This window comes from Oryza brachyantha, chromosome 4 (genome assembly GCF_000231095.2).
Source record: "Oryza brachyantha chromosome 4, ObraRS2, whole genome shotgun sequence".
NCBI classification, from domain to species: Eukaryota; Viridiplantae; Streptophyta; class Magnoliopsida; order Poales; family Poaceae; genus Oryza; species Oryza brachyantha.
Genome location: NC_023166.2, coordinates 8304162 through 8315049, shown reverse-complemented (window position 1 = coordinate 8315049; position 10888 = coordinate 8304162). Strand labels below are relative to the sequence as shown.

The 10888-nt window shown below is 38.1% G+C and overlaps 1 non-coding gene across 1 annotated transcript; it reads right to left on the bottom strand.

The window, feature by feature from the left end:
• Window positions 1-4627: 4627 nt before the first annotated feature.
• Window positions 4628-4700, bottom strand: TRNAA-AGC. The gene has a single exon. It is a non-coding gene; the product is annotated as a tRNA-Ala (tRNA).
• Window positions 4701-10888: the final 6188 nt, after the last annotated feature.

The window sequence follows — 10888 nt, the reverse complement described above, 5'->3', positions numbered from 1 at the left end:
TTAGGAAGCACGCCTGTTAGGCTAAATTTCTTTTGCATGGATCCATTCATCTCAGCTTATTGTAGCCCACAAGTTTAAGAAATATGAGTCATTTATTCATGTGTTGATCAATGGTTAGGATTGCCTCATTATTTTATGATAGGAAGAAAAATCATATCCTCTATTGAAGAGAAAGTGAGCAGCAGCCAAAGTAAGATCACAGGAGAGGAGAGGTGAGTGGAGAAGAAGAGGTACAGATTTAGAGTGGTGGCTCTAACTCGGTCTTCATCAAGTCAGCAATTAGAGGATCAAACATGCTTGGACCGATACCAAACTTGGTAAGTTCCTTTCTCACTTGATGAACTTCAACCTGGCCAATTTTGATGAGATTTGGTTGAGTAGGGGGCCGTTTGGCACAGATTCTCGTCTTCAATTCCCTGCATAATTAGCAAAATCTAATCCAAACAGTTCTTTTGTGATTCTGATTATGAGGTGAAACAAGAGAAACAGTTCCCCCTATTTACACAGGTCACGTGAATATGCAAAAAGTTAATTTCCCACCTGAATCCAATCAACCAAATATAGAAATACCCTTGTCTTATAGAAAAGAGATTGTCCACCAATATCACTCATATACCCCTTTTCCTACCGTAGTGGTGCACGAATCTTGTCGCCACCCTTTCAGAACCAAGGATGACGTCATCCGAACGATGTCGTCGTAGCCGACGCCGCCGACCAAACACGTCACCGTCGCCGCCCCCTAGATCGAAATCTGCTGTCGCCCAGAACGAAATCTGACAATGACAACACCCCCCTGGACCCAACTCTGACAATGTCGGCGCCCCCGACCGTCGTCTTAGACACCCCCGGCCGCGGCACATCTTCTCCGCGAGCCTGAACAGTAGAACAGCTTTTTGCCTTCACCTAGTGAAGTATACTACTTTTCTATTTGCTAGAAGCAACATTACTTTAAAGAACAAATTTAGCTAGCTATTGACATTCTTGTTCTGTTAAGCATACAACTACAGTATTTGTTTATTTTAGGCCCTTCTCAATGGCTACTCATAGTGAAACTGTGACATGTCAGCCTTTCAGTTTTATTCTGTGAAATGAAGGGCATCCCTAGTTGTCTCTTTTATTTCATAGTTTTATAGACTTAGTAGAGCATTAAATTCCTGCATGAAAGTGTGATCAAGGCTGCGTTCGCAACTGATACTCGGCCAAAACTTTCCCATCGTTTTCCGTGCGCACGCTTCCCGAACTACTATATGGGATAATATTTTTTAAAAAAATTATATAAAAGTTGTTTAAAAAAATCAAATTAATCCATTTTTCAAGTTTGCAAAAGTTAATACTTAATTAATCATATATTAATGGATTTTCTCGTTTTACGTGCATTGAATTGACTCATGGCTAGTGCCATTTGCGAACGCAGCCTAAATGTGCCATACAAATTGTAGACGAAAGAAAAGTTTGGCTTCAATGGACTTTCATTCAATTTTTATTTGCTTAGAAACAACGTCATGAGTCTTTCACTAGGATGAAAGGGTTCTCTTCTCTTTTATAATTAAATGTTTATCATGTCATCAAAAAATCTGATGTGACACCTGATTAATATCAAATGAAAGGGCCACTGAGAATGGCCTTATGACCATAGCTAGCTGTCTGCCTCCTGAACATAGCTACAGCACTTGTTTACTACTCCCTCCGTCCTAAAATAAACCTATAATCTTTGACTCTTTGTCTTATTAAAAAATTACGATTGATATTTTTGTTTTTATTAGATGATAAATCATGAATAGTACTTTACGTGTGACTAATTTTTTTCTAATTTCCTGAAAATTTTTTCAAATAAGACAGAAGGTCAAACACTGGGCATAAAAACCGAAGAATTGATTTTTTTGGGATAGAGGGAGTACTTTTTAATGATCATAGCTAGTTGTGGTACTTGTTTATGATGATCACAAGCTATAGTATTTTGACAATAATGTATGATCACAAACTACAGTACTTAGAACCTTGTTGTAATGAAGTATATCTTACTCTGCCTATTATACTATTCGGATAAAATATTGATGTTTGTCTCTGCGGTCGGTTTGTATGCAAACAGTGCATGTGGTAATAATTAATTACACAAAGAACATTGTGGTTAGTACTTCTTGTCTACAACAATGAATGATTACTTGTTTTTGCCATGGTATCCAACATGAGTTGAATATTCTTAAAAAGATGAGAGCATGCTCACAACAATATTTTTTATGTAGATGGTAGACCCATCAGAAGATGAATTGAATGGAACAAATAACCTTGAATGTACATATGAGAATACTAGTATAATTTGTGAGTTGTTTGCACAAGAAGTTAGGGATGGAAAGTGTCCTAGTACTCATTTGAATACGGTCGCATATGATAATGTAATTACTAAATTTGAAAAGAAGACTGGCTTAAAAGTATGACAAACTTAAGTTCAAGAATAAATGGGCCAAGTTAAAGAAGTACTACAATCTATGGAGGAAATTGATAAGCGGAGAGACGGGATTAGGTTGGGATGAAGCTAGAAGAACCATTATTGCATCCGATTATTGGTGGACCAAAGCGAAGAAGGTATAATTAATAATGCTTATTTTTTTAAAAAAATTCAGCGTGCATTGTAAATATTTATCGTAATATTATCTTTGTGTTCCATATGATCTACTCAGATGTCTTAAGTTCAAGTTAAGAGGCCTTCAGAATGAACATTTACTCCAAGAAATTTTTTAAGACCTTCGAAACATAGGAAATGATAATTGGAATCCTGCTAGGGTGACCTGCCAGAAAGTTCGTCCCAACCTCCTCCTGCTATTAATGTTGATGGCATAGAAGAAGTGAATGGAGTTGATGACGATAATAGTGGCGACGAAGGTTTCACAAAAGAATGTGGCCACATTTCAAAATTTGCATTCATGCCATTGATGGGACTCATATCACAATAAACCCACCACGTGAAGAATATGTTAGATACATTGGTAGACAGAAGAGTCCCACTCAAAATATGATGGTAGCGGTCGACTTTGACATGCGTTTTACCTATGCTTCTATTGGACAACTTGGTTCTATGCATGACGCTGAAGTTGATAAAGATATATTTCCACATCCCCCACAAGGTATGCAATTATAGATTTTTTGTAATCTTTTATTTGTCTTATTTTTGAGTCATATAAATACAACTCAATTTATGTATTATAGGTAAATATTATCTTGTGGAGAAATGGACCTCCTCCAAGTGAAGAGCAAGAGTATTTCAATCAGTGTCACTCAAGTGCACGTAATGTCGTTGAGTGAACCTTTGGTGTGTGGAAGATGAAATGGCGAATCATTTTAAAGATGCCTACATATCCCATGGACAAGCAAGAAATGATTATTGCTGCAACAGTATGTGTACATAACTTTATATGTCAGAATTATACATCCGACAAGTATTTTCCTAGGTGTGATCGTGATCCAGATTATGTTCCAACCATAACTGCAATATATGTAAAATATTTTATCTTACAAAATATATCTAATACGTCTACGCCACACTCTAGTGATAGATCCATGGATATATTTCGTGATAACTTAGCAAACACATTATGGCAATCAAGATGAAAGTTCTCGTATCATTGTAGTTGTTATATTTTTGTAAGAATACAATAATACTTTATTTTTTTAATAACTTAATTTATGAGTGGACCGATGTAATTGATATGTTATGTCATGCAAATGCAATGCATTTTTTATGTGGTTTAACCTTGTCTGAATACAAGTTTTTTCCCACATATTAAGTGTACAAAAATTTAACACGTATATATGTTAGCTTACAATAATTATTGAAGTTTACGTTATGGCAAATGTACAAATATATAAAAATTTAAACCTCTTGCTACGTTAGGGGTAGGATTGATAATTTATCTCAAAAACTCATACTAAGTAGAGGTATTATATAAATCTGGTGCAAAATTAAATAAGATAGATCCTAGCGGATGAAATTTGCAACTTACTTTTAAATACACAATGATGAATTTCTTTGTTTAAGACGATGATACGGTTTTCAAAAAATAAGTTTAATCAGTAGACTTAAAAATAACAAAATGGAGAAGTTTCAAAAAAAAGTTTAATCACTAGACTTAAAAAATAACAAAATGGAGAAGAGTTTAATCACCAGACTCATAAAAAATAAGTTTAATTACTAGACTCATAAAAAATAAGTTTAATCGTCACTGACTCATAAAAAATAAAAATAATAAGTTTAATCACTAGACTCATAAAAATAAGTTTAATCGCTAGACTTAAAAATAACAATCTTGATCACTAGACTGATAAAAATAAGTTTAATCACTAGACTTAAAAATAACAAAATGGATAAGTTTAATCGTCACTGACTCACAAAAAATAAAAAAATAAGTTTAGACTCATAGAAAAAATAAGTTTAATCACTAGACTTAAAAATAACAAAATGGATAAGTTTAATCGTCACTGACTCATAAAAAATAAAAAAAATAAGTTTAGACTCATAGAAAAAATAAGTTTACTCACTAGACCTTAAAATAACAATCTTGATCATAGACTGATAAAAAATAAGTTTAATCACTAAACTCCTGAAAAAATAGGTTTAACAAAATAAAAAAATTGGAGATGCGGGGTATCGATCCCCGTACCTCTCGCATGCTAAGCGAGCGCTCTACCATCTGAGCTACATCCCCAGCGTAAATAAATATGAAACAAACCTTCTCTTAATGTCACGTTAACCAAGCCTCTAACTTCCCTCTGCTCTGTAGTCGCAACAGCAGCGTCAATACCTAAGTGGATTCATGAATAGCAAGACCCGTACCTATTTAATTAATGAATGGCTTTAAACAGGTGGTCTTGTTAATACAGAAGATTGAGTTTTTAGAGATATATTTTCAAGCATGAAGCAAATAATCTACTTTGAAAGTCCAGTAAATACGTAGAAAAGATAGTGGCTTACAGCATTCCCTATGGATATTTTATCTCATCATTCATTCTAAAAATAAAGTATGCTAGAAAAATTTATTCCAGCAAATATTCCATCCTTTCTTTAAAAATAAGCCATCATCTATATTGAAAGAATGAAGGGATAATTACATATCTGACCTTGCTTTAAAAGCTAACTATAGATCTGACCTTCTTTTTTCAACTTTTGTAAATTTGACTCTCTTTTTTAAAAACGAAGCAGTCGTCTGACCTCGTTGATGTATGCCGTTAGGGTTTAGGATAAATGAAATATAAAAATTAAATTTTAATTATGAATGGACTGCCCCTCACTAATATTTTTCAATCCCTCCTCTCTGTCTAAACTCTAGCTATGGGGAGAGGCCGAGAGGAGGCAGCAGCGTCAGCGTCGGCCGTCGGGCCGTGGGGAGGAGGCGCCGGTGTCGGGCCGTCGGCAGCAGGCCGTGGGGGAGGAGTCGGTCATGGGGGGAGGAGGCGACGGCTTCAGCAGCGGGCCGTGGAGGAGGAGGTGGCGGCGTCGGGTCGTCGGCAGCAGGCCGTGGGGGAGGAGGCGGCGGCGGCGGCGTCGGGCCGTGGGGGGAGGAGGTGGCGGCGCCGGCGTCGAACCGGGGAGAAGGAGGAGGCGGCAGCGGCGTCGGGCCGAGGGGAGGAGGCGGCAGCATCGGTGTCGGGCCGGGTAGAGGAGGCGGCGACGTCGGGCCGGGGGCAGGAGGCGGCGGTGTCGGGCAATGGCGTTGTCAGGCTGGGGGGAGGAGACGGCGGCGTCGTGCTGCAGCTCGCCCCCGTCGGTCTGACATCCCCGTCAGTCTGACGTCTCTGCGTGCGTGTGGCCGGTCGTCGTCGATGTCGCTTGCTTTGCGTACGGCGTTGGATGTGGCGGCATCAGCGTCGACGACGAGGCTGGCGAAGAGGGTGCTGGACCACGATGTGGCGGCGGGGTGCGGCACCTTTGTGCTGTACCTCTCCTCCGGTGGGAACCTGCAGTCCTGCACTGGTTCATCGCCGGCGTCGTCGTCCTCCTCGTCCTCCCCAGCGTCGCCCGTGCATCGCGTCGTGGTCGTGTCGAAGGCCAAAGATGGTGGTTGTTGCCTCGAGCCGCAAGGTGAAGAGCTGCAGCACGGTGTTGCTGGTTGAAATTTTGAATAAATGATTATGATGTGGTTATGCTATCAAAATTTTGTAAGATTTGGTATTTATTTGATAGATTTTGTCAAAGTTTTGTGAATAAAATCTGAGATTACGTGCTATAATTTCGAATTTTATTAATTTAAGTTCAAATTATCGAATTTGAAATTATATATGTCAAATTATCCTCAAATTTATCAAATAAAAACCAAATTTCGAAGTATATTAATTTCAGATCAAATTTATTGAATTTAAAATTATATATATATATATATCAAATTAACCGCAAATCTATCAAATAAATACTAAATTTATTTCCTGTAAGTTAACCTATAATAAGGTCAAAAGTAACCTATAATAAGGTCAAAAGAGCAAGTACAAATCAGTCAAGCTGTCCTTCATTAATGGTGTTAAATGGTCTTCACGGACTAGGGTCACTCGGCTGCTTTGTTTTTGAAAAAGATGGTCAGATCTGCAGAACTGAAAAAGTAGAATCAAATCCATAGTTCACGTTTAAAGTAGGGTCAGATTTGCAATTGCCCCAATAATAAAACTACCCAAAGCCCTTATACAACATGATTTGTTATTCATAACATAGTATTTATGCTACACACTCTATAACCCTGTACAACACCTAATGCATTAGGCCATCCATAATTTGGCCAGAAGAGCCGGTCATAAGCCCTTTAGTATGTCTACATACACTGTGACAGAATCAAGGATGGTTTAGGCTTATGGGCATGGTTCTAAATCTCCGACTATAGTTGCTGCTATAGGCAGAGATAGCTGTTGAAGAGGGAAATAGCTAAGCTAATTGAATATTACCACTATAATTTAGCTACCGCTAACAGTTATGTTTAACCAGAGATAGCTGCTAAAATAGGTTTCGTTTAGCTTCATTTAGCCGCTAAAAGTTTGGGTGGCAAAATTTAGACATCAATTTTTGGGCTCAACAGGAATCAGTCCTACTAAAAACCTAGTCAATCTCTCATCCTATGAATTATGAATTTTCTGTATGAAATTATCAACTATGAATTTATGGTGAACTAATTAGAGAAGAAATGTGTCAATTTTTAACCAAAACTCTATCGATCTTTTGATTTTTTTCCCAATATTTTTCAAATCCGCTAAATGCCTTAATTATGGCTATAGCCAGCTATAGTTGATCTTAGCCGTTGAAGAGTCCAACCGCTAACCGGCTTAGCCCGCTATTTAGATACTTGTTTATGGGTAGCCTTTGGCTTACAATCCAACCAGAACGATAAAATTCATTCTTTCTCTCATTCCGAGGAAAAGATTTTGGGGATGTAGTTCTTATCAATATGTTTTTTAGGCATTTTTTCTTGTGGGACCCACTTATGGTGGGAGTAGACGGTAAACATTGTGATATTTATTTTGAACACAAGAAATTCCTTGGTGAGACCTACCTTAAATAGGGTATAACTCCCCTTGACACACATTGAGGGACTACCCCCGATGTCAATGGGCAGTGGGCCTACATTAAATATGGTATAACTTTCATACATGTTATTGTTATAGTGTGTACTCGGGCTAATTCCTGGACTGAGATTTAATACATGCTATTGTTCAGAAATTGGTATTAATTTCTGAGCGTGACACTAAAGTGAAGAAACTAATGGATTAGCCGCTCCAAACAAACAACCCCTAAATGCTAAGGTGGAGGAGAGATACGAGAAACGGATGATAAGACTATAACTGGCTTAGGAATAAGAAACAATAGGCAAGTACGACCTGTATTAATGATATAGAGCTGAGGCAGAGAATGTTAGAAAGAGTCTTAGGTCATTCTCAGTGGTCATTTCATTTAGCATTAATTAGGTGTCACATCAGATTTTTTAATGACATGACAAGAATTCAATTAGAAAAGAGAAAAGAACTCTTTCGTCCTATAATGAAAGGCTTGTGGCGTAATTTCCAAGCAAATGAAAGCCAAATAAAAGTTTATTGAGATCAAACATTTCTTTCATCTAGATCCCGTGTAGGGTCCACCTCATATTTTTCTCTCATACAATAATTACTCTCATACGAGAATTTAATGATCTATTAAGTCTGTAAAATTGTAAAATAAAAAACACACACTGAGAGATATCCTTTCATTTCACAGAAAAACTAAAACGCTAACGTGTGCCGTGAAATAAAAAAGACCACTCAGAATAGCCTTACCACCATTTTATCTGCTAGTATATTATTAGCCTTGCTATTATGGTTAGCTTTTGGCTTACAATCCAACCTTCTCTCGTAACCGGAAATGATCGTGGTGATGCAGTTTTCAATAGAGTAGTGCTATGCGTATCGGTGCTAGCGACGACGGCAGAAAATCGTACAAAAATCGTACAAAATTTTCGTACATAAAGCAGTTTCCTTTTCATGAGGGCTTTTTCATTTCAAGGAATTTTCATCCGCAGGAATATGAAAAGTTAAGGATTAGAAATAGCCATTTACCCTAATCTTATAGGAATCTAAACCATAGGAATTGTTGCATTCCGTTGCATCATAGAAAAAATTAGAAAATCTACCATTTGAAATATTATATTTTAAGTTTGAATCAATGATAAACACGCCTTCTATGATTTTTTTAATATTTTTTCTAAGCGATACCTCTCTTTTTTACCGCAAGAGCGCGCCTTGCGTGTCTTTTTCATGCGCCACGCTCGCACTTTCGTGCCAGGAAAAGTTTCCATGAGGCACAACTGGATGAATAATCCTTCGTTTTTTGTATGCAACTGGGAGAGAAGGAAAAAGTCCTACGATTTTTCAAGATTTAGAATCCTTTGTTTCTCCCGTAAAACGAATGAGCCCTCAACCCACTTACGGTATATTCTTGTTGCGTCAACGGCAACGAACAATGTGCGACAGTTTCGATTCGGCGATTGCATGGAGTAAACGAGAGTCTAAGAGCATGTACACTAGCAGACTATAAGCATATTTTAAAAAAATAAGAAAAAAAAAAGAAAAAAAGTCGACTACTAATTTAATTTATAATTTAATTTATAGTCAGCTGCTACACATCGTGTGTATGACATATGAAACCATGTATTGATATTTTATGAATAACTATTATGTAAATTGGTTATTATATTAACTATAGATTATAGATGAATTGAAGTAGTAGTTTACTATGCAATTGAACTTCTCTCTAAGGATAACAGCGTTGAATTAGTGCATATGCGCCTGATTAGTGATTACCACGGTTTCATTTATCATTTTACAATTATCGTTCTTTAAGATACCATTGTTGTCACACGAAAACCATACAAATTTAAATTCAATTTTTTTTAATAAAACCATCTCGGTTTGAGTCAAACCATACCATACAAAACAATTAGCAATTATCGTCACAGTTTTGGTGAAAATAATACCATAAAATATGTCACAAGTACCACAACATATCACCATAAACATTATTAGATTTTTCTTTCTAGCATCTTTAAAATTTTTAAATTTCTCACAATATTTACTGAACCAATGTTTATATTTGTATGTCGTTCCAACATAGCCGATTATCGCCATATTGCATTCTCTGCTGATTATCACACACCCGTAGCAGACATCATCTATGTTACAAGCAACCAATTTATCTATCAGCAACTTAAATTTTTGTGTACGATTCTCAACTTAAATTTAATGCATAGGGGAAAAAAGATGAGCGTATATCTTTCGCTTATAGCTTAAAAAGCAATCAATCAGTCTTCGGGCAAACCTATCTTTCACTTGGGAGCATCAACTTAAAACATTCCATCAACATTAGGAAGCTTGCTAAAAAAACACAATCCAATCTGGCGTCCAGAGATTCATCACCAATCCCAAACTGCCATGCAGAGGTTTAGAATCTGCTCAAAGACGCAGCAGCATTTTCCAATCCAGCGAACAAGCAGAATCAAAATAAAAAGGAAAATGAAAATGTGGAGCCCTGATGTACACGAGCCGCGATCGAGATCAGCCGCGGCGCATGAAACGAAAGGGCACCTGGTGCTTCTTCTCCCAGGCGTGTAACTGTGCCAGCTCATCCCTGGTGAGGGGTGCCACGCTGCCACCTGACTTACACCTGGAGTGCTACTAATTTTCCAACAAAAAATGCGTTTTTTCAGTTCTTCTACATGAATTTGAAACTCGAAAATCATTTCTTTAAAAGATTCGTTCTTTTTCACACTGACAGGAATTTGGAGACCGAAAAATTATTTTTTTTTTTGTAATCGTAGAGGAAATGGAAGCATCTGTGCGAGTGGGGTGCGATGTGGCAGCCGGGGCATGGGTGAGCCCAGGGGAGAGATCAAAGCTCATCCGTGGTCGCAACAATGGCTGCCGAGAAGAATCACCCCCTTCCATCTCGCTGGGTATGGGAGGTGTCCGAGGAACAGAATCTGCTCAATCCTCGGCACCACATCACCAGCTCGAAAGATTTTGAGACGAGAAGTGACAGAAAAAAAAAAAGATACATCCAGAACCCCAAAAAAAGGGAAAAAAAGGTTATGGTTTCGGATTCATGGCGGATATGTTTGGAGATGTGCCAGATCTTGACAAGAGCGAATCCGTGGAGATCGAAGAGACGCTCGGTCAGATGATCGGCTAGGGTTTCTGATGTTGCTGGCCTCAGGAGCGGCGCCGAGCACCGAGCAACCCAATGCTCGCCGCCGTTGTACCAGCGACCTTCCACCAACCAAAACCAAACAAGAAGAAAGCAGAAAAAAAAAAGCAGCGGATCTACAGGCTACGGCTCCAGATCGGGACGAAGCGGGCGAAGAGCAGATGAGCGAGACCTCCCTCTATCTCT